Source organism: Acinonyx jubatus, chromosome B4 (genome assembly GCF_027475565.1).
Source record: "Acinonyx jubatus isolate Ajub_Pintada_27869175 chromosome B4, VMU_Ajub_asm_v1.0, whole genome shotgun sequence".
Lineage (NCBI taxonomy): Eukaryota > Metazoa > Chordata > Mammalia > Carnivora > Felidae > Acinonyx > Acinonyx jubatus.
This window is the reverse complement of record NC_069387.1, coordinates 54453240-54462037: the sequence shown is the minus strand read 5'-3', so window position 1 is coordinate 54462037 and position 8798 is coordinate 54453240.

Here is an 8798-nt window from a genome sequence, read left to right as displayed (position 1 = left end):
ACAACCTATTCTTGGTGTTTTTGGTTGTTGTTATTTTTTGTTTTGTCTGCTAAACATCTTTTCCTTTTACACATTGTTACTTGCATTATCTGGTGGGGCTTTCACTCACATCCTCTGCATTGCAGCCGTGGGTGTGTGACCTGAGCTAGTCAATATAGTATCTCATCTGCCTGACTTAGCTGTGGTCTAGGGAGGGGCATGTGACCAAGCAGAGCCCATTGGAATCCTTCCCAGAGACTCTGGAGAGGAAAGGATTTTTCTCTTGCTGAGTTTTCGGGTACTAAGAACACTATAACTCTGACTCCTCAGGGCAGGATGAGGGAGGGAGAGTGGGGGGGTTGCTGTTCTGAAATGGGCTGAGAGACAGATGTTCACACAGAAGAAAGCAGGGCCAAAACATGCAGGGAGAAGAGAGAAAGAGCCCCGATGGTATCATTTAAACCTCTTGATCCACCAAGAAGTTCAAAACCATGTATACACATGCACACACAATCTCTTTTTTATAGATTTTTGGGAAAGTGTTTCTGACCTAACACACATTTTGTTTTTCACCACTTTGCAAGCCTGAATCTAGAAATACAAAGAATCTCCTTGTCTCATAGAGACTAACGTATCCAGAAGGAATGGGAAGTGGTATTGCTGTTTCTTATCAAGGGGGGTAAAAAGGCCTTTGTGCTTCTCAGGTCTTGACTCTTTCTGAAAGGGAGACAACAAGCCTCTAGTGTTTTAGGTCTTAGGAGGGGCACTGGAAACTTCACTTCTCTTTGGCTGTGAGGTGGCTGATGGACTAACCCTTCCAGGGACTGGTTCTGGGAGAAGGTGCTACACTGGCAAATGTGGGGAAGGATGGCTATGAATATATCAGTGCATGCCTGGAGAGAGGATATAGGCTCCAAGAACCATCCCAGAAGTCTAGGCCAAATGGTCAATTTGCCCCCACGCACTAGCTCTTTGAATAGAACCCTTGCAGTTATTGTGCTTCAGAGACACCAACTGATTTTTTTTTTTTTTTTTTTTGGTAACCATGTGAGGAGGACATCTACTGCTTCTTACACACCACAACTCTTTTTCCTTTCCACCTCAATAACAACCTTAGTTCCCACTACCGATACAGCTGACATTCTCCACAGTAATTCTCTAGGGTTCCATAAACCCTACTGGGCCTCCAGCACCGCAGTAGTTTGACTCCTGTGACACATTGGTGTCCTCCAAAGTGGAGACATGACAGGTGCCACTGATGTTACTTATCAAAGGGATTGCAGCAATTCGCATAAATGCTGTGAGAGCGTGGACTACTCCAGGAAGACTGTTCCTTCTTTATAATGGCATCTAGAATACTGTGTGAGTCAGAGTATGTGTTCAGTAAATGTCAGTGAACTGCATTTCGTATTACTTTCCCAGTCTCTGCCCACACATTCTTTTGTTTATAGTTGCAGTCTTATGATAATAAAGCATTTTGTGTTCTTTGTATTGTTACAGTACAATTTTGGTTAGACTTGAGAAGTGGCTGATTTCAATCTTGAGAGAGAGAGCAAGACAGCGAGAGCATGGTAGTAAAAGTGGAAAATAATTCCTCTAGTTCCATATATGGCACATGGAAGTATGATAAATATTTTTTTCAGGGGCACCTGGGTGGTTCAGTCAGTTGAGCATCCTACTCTTGATTTCGGCTCAGGTCATGGTTCAAGCCTTGCATTGGGCTCTGCACTGACAGTGCACAGCCTGCTTGAAATTCTCTCTCTGCCCCTCCTCCACTTGCACGCACTCTCTCTCTCTCTCAAAAATAAATAAACATTTTTTAAAAAAATATATTTTTCAGTAAAATTAGAGAATGCTTATTTAATGAATTTTTCTTCTGTCTAATCAACAGGCATAAAGTTTTAGTTAAGCAAGATGAATAAACTCTAGAGATCTGCTCTACAACATTGTACATATAGTCAACAATAATTTATCATACACTTAAAAATTTAAGACAATAGATCTCAGGTTAAGTATTTTTATCGCAATACAATAACTTTTTTTTAAGAGAAAGAATGACTTACCAGGGGAAAAAATGTTAGCTTGCCTTTAGATTAGTGTGGAGGAATAAAAATAAACCACCCTCAAAGCAAGTATTCGGATTCATCCTTCCCTTAGAGATGAGTGTGAAGTGTTGTTGCCAAATAATAATTCATTCATGTTTATAGTGAAAGAACATATTTTTATATTAACTCTTGTTTTATGGTTCTGTATATGAACATAATGCACAGAGGAGTCCTTTCATTCATTACTTGTTCACATTCATTGCATTCTGTAAGGTGGGTGTTGTGCTGGACTTTAGAAATACCAAAGCAAGATGACCAAGACATAGAGCTTAGAATTCTGATGGGAAGACAAGCAAACCCTGTAGAGTGTGGTTTGTATAGTGAAGGAAGTGCATGTGCTGAGGTAGGCCAAGAAGTATTTAGGTGAGAAGGAGATTTTTCTTGGCTAAGATAACTCTTGAAATACTGTTAAAGCAGAAGAATGTTCTATGCTGAGGGAACAGCATTGTGGGAGGCACAGAGGAATGAAAGAGCATTATAAATGGGGAAACTTTAAGTAGGTCACTATAATTGGAGCGATGATGCTTGCTGGTTAGTGGCAAAACATGCAGGGTGGCTGGGTAGCTCAGTCAGTTAAGTGTCTGACTCTTGGTTTTGGCTCAGTTCATGATCTCACAGTTCATGAGTTTAAGCCCTGCATCTGTCTCTGTGCCGATGGTGGAGGGCCTGCTTGGGATCCTCTCTTTGCCTCTCTCCCACTCATTCTTTCTCTCTCAAAAACAAAAAAACAGAAAACAAAAACAAAAACAAAAACAAATGTGCAAGAAGAGACGAACACATGGACCCCATTACAGCACATCAAGGTATTATGGGCCAAGCTGTGCTAAGGAATTGATAAAGAGCAGGGATATGACATAAATGACTTTGTTCATTCTTTCAACAAATCATTATTGCATGACTGCTGTGTGTCAGGTACTTTTCTGGACATTCGAAGAATAAACTGAAGACGATGTAAAGAGTTTAATATCTGAATATATCTTAAAAGTATAACTAATATAATTTGCTGACAGACAGCAGGATGTTTGGCCTGACCATTAGCAGGAGGGAGCTGTTATTAACTGCGATGGAAAAGACTGTAAAAGGACCAATTTAAGAGAAAAATTAGGAATTCTGTTTTGTGTATGTCATTATGAAACACATGTTAGACATCCAAGAGATATAAAAGTGGGCTATTGAATATATGGTCTGGAGTTCACAAGAGAGGTCTAAGGGATAAATGTAACTTTGGAGTTATCAGCATACAGTTATTCAAACCCATAATACTAGATGAGATGTAGCAGGTGATGGTAGATAGAAAAGACAAGGAGCTAGATGAGATCAGGTAAAATGAAAAGCTGATAGAAAAGAAGACCAAAGACTGAGCCTGGGGGACTTCTACCATGTAGAAGTTCAAGAAATGAAAAGGAGGCAACAAAAGAGACAGAATGGCCAAAATTTAGAAAGGTAACCAGTGTGGTAGCCTGACATCGAAATGAGCAAAATTGTTGGAGGAAGAAAACGTGATCAATTATATCAAATGCCAGGATGATCACATAAACAGAGACTGTTATATTTAGCAATGTGGAGTCATTAGTAATATTAAGGAAAGCTGGTCCACAGGCTTGGTTGTGGCAAACCCTCAACCAGAGTGGATGAAAGAGGAAATGGGAGGAGATAAGGCAGAGATTGTGAGTACAGGCAACTAAAGAATTTTGGGGTAAGGACAAAAGAGGAAAAGGGCAGGAGTGGAAGGGCTAAATGGGGTCAAAAGAGGTTTTTATTTCTTAAGAGGTGGGAAATAATAGCATCTTTGCATGGTGATAAGGGGAATTGGAAAAGGAAAAAAATATTGACGCAGAAGAAAGAGGGAAGAATTACTGCCTGTCCTTTAGTAGACCACAGGAGATGTGATCTAATTCTAGGTGGCAGGACTGGCTTTGGCTAATAGAAGAGAAGATGGACTTTAAGGGCACATGTTCCAGTGTGTGGGTTAATGTGGTACCAAAACCAGACAAGAGATCATAGGAAAAGTACAGACCAATATCCCATGTAAATATGGACACAAAAGTCTTCAAGAGAACTACTGTATTAGTTTTCTATGGCTGCCCTAATAAATTACCACTAACATGGTGGCTGAAAACAACAGAAATTTATTATCTCACAGTACAGGAGGCCAGAGGTCTGAAATCAGTATCTCCGTGCTAAAGTCATGTGTCAGCAGGACAGGGCTCCTCTGGAGGCTCTAGGGGAGAAACCATTCCTCGCTTTTTCTAGTTTCTGAAGGCAGCTTGAATTCTTCACCTTGTGGCTGCATCACCCCAAACTCTGCCTCCATGGTTATATTATCTTCTCTTCTCCTGTTTGTAATCTCTCTCTGCCTCTTTCTTATTAGAATACTTATGACTGAATTTGGGGCCCACTCAGATAATCCTTGATAATCTTCTCATGTCAAGTCTTTAATTTAATAACACCTGGAAAGTCTTTGTCCTGTAAGATAACATTTCTCTGGGGCTGTCAGAGAATCCAACGTCTTAATTCCAGACTCATTCTTTCCTTCTGTTGAATTTTGTTTCAGGGGCCCAACTATCCCCTTTGAGAGTCCCCTCTCAGTCCCCCAGGCAAGTGTATATAAATGAACCCCCACCACAGACACTAGGTGAATTCATTTACCAGATGCTTCCTTCTGCCTCTGTGTAGGTTAGTTTAACTTGTATAAAAACTGTGGAAGGTATATCATGCACTATACCTAATCTGTACCATGGTGCCATCTAACAGCCAGGTATAAATTTCAGTTCTGGCTTAAGTGGGACCATTTTTTTTAATGCTAGAATTAATTGAGATATCATAAAAGTTCCTAGCCCAGAATCTAGCACATAATAAAAGATTGGTGAATGGTAGGACTCATTATAATTTTTTAATGTTGTTTAATCTCACCAGCAAGTGGGTAGGAATGAAGTCACACAAACATCTAAATCTAGCAATCAGTCAGTCTCCAGGGATGAAAGAATCCAGTCCTGTAAGAATTCCCCTTTCTGTTTGTATTTCTTTGAGTGTTTAAGGAATACATGCTCATGAAAATGAAAGTCCTGGCTGTCATTTACAGTTTCAATTGCTAGAGACATACAGCCCCTGGAGACTTTACTTCTATTGTTGGAGCGAAGGTAACACTTTGTAACTAGAGTTTTAATGTATAGATTTTTACTGAGTTATAATTACAATATATGTATGTTTTATATTCTGTTTTTGTTTATATATATTGCATTATAAACTCTTTAAACTTATTGTTAAGCATTATTTAAAAATCACTGTAAGTTGACAGAATATAATTTATTTCACAATCCCTTATTGCTGAAATTTTTATATAAGGTAATAATCCCTAGTAACTGCATATAAATTTGTAATTATGTAGGTGATAGTTCCTGGAACAGATTTCTAGAAATGAAATTACTTGATCAAAATGTACTGATTATCTTCCTTTGAATCCAAATTAAATTTCAGTACTATCTGGGTATTCTGGCAACTATTACTAGTTATGTTTAAGTTATCTCTCGCTGTATAATAAACTAACCTAAAATATACCAGCTTAAAACTACAAATACTTATATCTCACAGTTTCCAAGGGTCAAAGAGCTGGGTTCTATCTCAGAGTTTCTCATGAGGTTTCACTTAAGATCTCAAATGGAGCCACAGTCATCTCAGGGCTTGATAAGAGCTAGATAATGCAATTCCAACATGGTTCACCCACATGACTGTGGGCAGGCCTCAGTTTCTTGTTGGCTATTGGACCAAGGTCCTCAGGTCTTTGCTGACAAAGGCCAAAGCTCTTCCTCAGTTCCTTGCCACATGGATCTCTCCTTGGAGCAGCTCACAATATGGCAGCTGTTTTCCCCAGAGCAAGTGATTCAAGAGAGAGTGAGAAACAGAGCAACCAAGGTGGAAACGATAGTGTCTGTTAAAGGCCTAGTCTTTGAAATTGCACACTGTCGTTTTGTTCTATTTTTTTTTTTTTTTTGTTAAAAGTGAGTCATTAAGTCCAGCCCACACTCAAGGGGAGGGAAACTGGACTCCAATTTTGGGGTGGCACATCAAAGAATTTGTAGGCATATTTTTAAAATCACCATAACCTAGGAGTTGGGCCGTCCTTCCTTCCTCCCATTCCTTCTTCCTTCTCTCCTTCTTCCCTTCCTTCTTTCTTTTCTTCCTTACCCATTCTTTTTACTTGTTGAAGAAAGGAGGGTGTCCACCCTGACCTCATTCCTGAGAAGGATCCCCAGAAGACTAGATTAAAACTTCCAAATAGGCAAAAAATTGGTAGAATTTTCATAAGCCCATGATAGAACCAACATGGTCCTCAAATCATAGGAGTTCCCAGATAGTGTGATGACAGTGGCTGAAGGGGAGAAATTTCAACCATAGCCAGACCCTATTGCTGGCACATAACTCAGGATGCGCCTCCCTTGAGGAGAAGAGATAATAAGCAGTGTGAAAGAATCCTGAATAAGAGGGCTTCCACAGTAAACAAAATTGCTAACGGTTTGGTGTTTACGGCCTTGTAATTATTAAGATTTGAATTGGCATTTGATACCTCGGATGAACATATCCATTTTTGAATTTAAATCAAATGATTAAACACACACATGGATTTGTTAATGCTAAGGAAATTACTCCAAAAAGCAGGGTGGAAAGGAACTGCAGAAAATAAACTTGAAAACTTCTGTGGAGCAAGAGAGAGAAAGGTTAATCTGCAGGGAAATGCCACTGTGGAAACTTGGATTATTTGTAAGACTTCAAGGACTCACTGGACCTTTATCTGCCTCTCCCTGCCACATTCGTACTGATAATGATTTAGGAGGAGAAAGAAAGGGAGATGCCTCAAAATGCTAAGCTCAGAGTCAGGAAGGACTTTAGTTACTTCAGTCTTAGAACTCTGTGGGAAGAGTTGATAGGGTATGGCCTGGAGGTAGTACAGCTGTTTGCAGTACTAAAAACAAAGTATCAGATCCTTACAGGCACACACAACCATTGTTCTGTGACTGGCGTAGGATAGAAGGTTGGGATGGGAGATGAAGCAGGTAAACTGTAACCCACAGAGGTCCCATCCTCTGTTACAGAGAATGTCACGGCTGGATCCCTGGGTGGTTCAGTCTGTTAAGCATCTGACTCTTGATTTCAGCTCACGTTGTCATCTCGATGTTAGTGAGTTCCAGCCCCATGCCGGGTTCTGTGCTGATAGTGCAGAGCCTCCTTGCGATTCTCTCTCCCGCTCTCTCTGCCCATTCTCTCTCTTAAAAATAAACAAATAAACTTAAAAAATTAAAAAAAAAAAAAAGAATGTCAGGTGGGTCAGGAAGCAATCAGGATTTAGTGTTCCATAAAGCTATGGACCTGGCCCCTCAAAGACCAGATTTAAGTCCTGCAAAATAAGAGAAATTTTTGCCTAGCATTGAAAGGAGAAGATCCTGGAACAATACTCTGTAATGCAGTGAATTAAAACTGACAACCACTTTGATAATGTTAATGGAAAATGGCCATTCTCTACAGGCATGTATTGTTTTTCAATTTTTAATGTGTATTTATTTTTGATATATAGAGAGAGATAGAGTGCAAGCAGGGGAGGGGCAGAGAGAGAGGGAGACACAGAATCCAAAGCAGGCTCCAGGCTCCGAGCTGTCAGCACAGAGCCTGACATGGGGCTCGAACCCATAAACCGTGAGATCATGACCTGAGCCGAAGTCTGGTGCTTAACCAACTGAGCCACCCAGGCACCCCCAGGAATGTATTCTTAATCATAATTAACATTTACTGAGAACTTCTGTGTCATGCAGACTGCTGGTCTTTGTATACATTATTTCATTTCATCCTCACAACTATTCTTGACCACTTAACATCACTTCTGACTGAAGATAATAAAACTGAGCCTTACTGAAGTCTCCAAGTAACTTTAACTCTTGTTCAAAGTCTCACAGCTGGCAAGTGGGCAGGGGGAGATTTGAATGCAGTCTCAAACCCTCCAAACTGGATTCAAACCCCTATGCTATGAGAACAGTCTGGAATGACCTTTTTTTTTTTTTTTTTTTTTTTGGTAACGATTTAGTGGTTAAAGTCTGACCTGCTGGGGAAAGGAAAGAACAGAGGACACACAGACTCAGAATAGACAGGATCTAGCAACAAATGTGTTGGTAGCATGGTCACTTCTCTGGTATAGGGGGTTTTGAGGGCAAAATGGTGAAAAGCTATGGAAATAATGAGAACATAAGAGTGAGGTAGTGCTGATAACATCAGCACTGAAATAGGGCCAATGAAGAATTCCACTATTCACTGCGCACTTGCTGTAAAGGCACTAAGTCTGGGATACGGCAAGAAGGAGGTATTCCAGAAGAAGCCACCCAGCAAGTAGAGACACCCTGATCAGAATGTCACCCTGATCAGAAAATATGAAAAGGGTGGATTGTCTGACCAGATCATTGTCCCTGGATATGCCTTGAGCAGAAGATAGCTGCTAACCACAGGTCACATAGGCCCAAATCAATAGGACCCAGCCTGTAGGTCCAGCCCCATTCCTGCAGGAGTCCATTATGGGGAAAAGGAGGCTATGGACGAAGATAAGTAATCTACAGAAGATGTCACAAAGTTGCCCAGTTTCCTGGTCACATGCACTGCTTCTATTCTGCATGGGCATGGGACTGACCAGCACATTCCCTTCAAGCACGTAGGAGTCTATGACCCTGAGAGGAA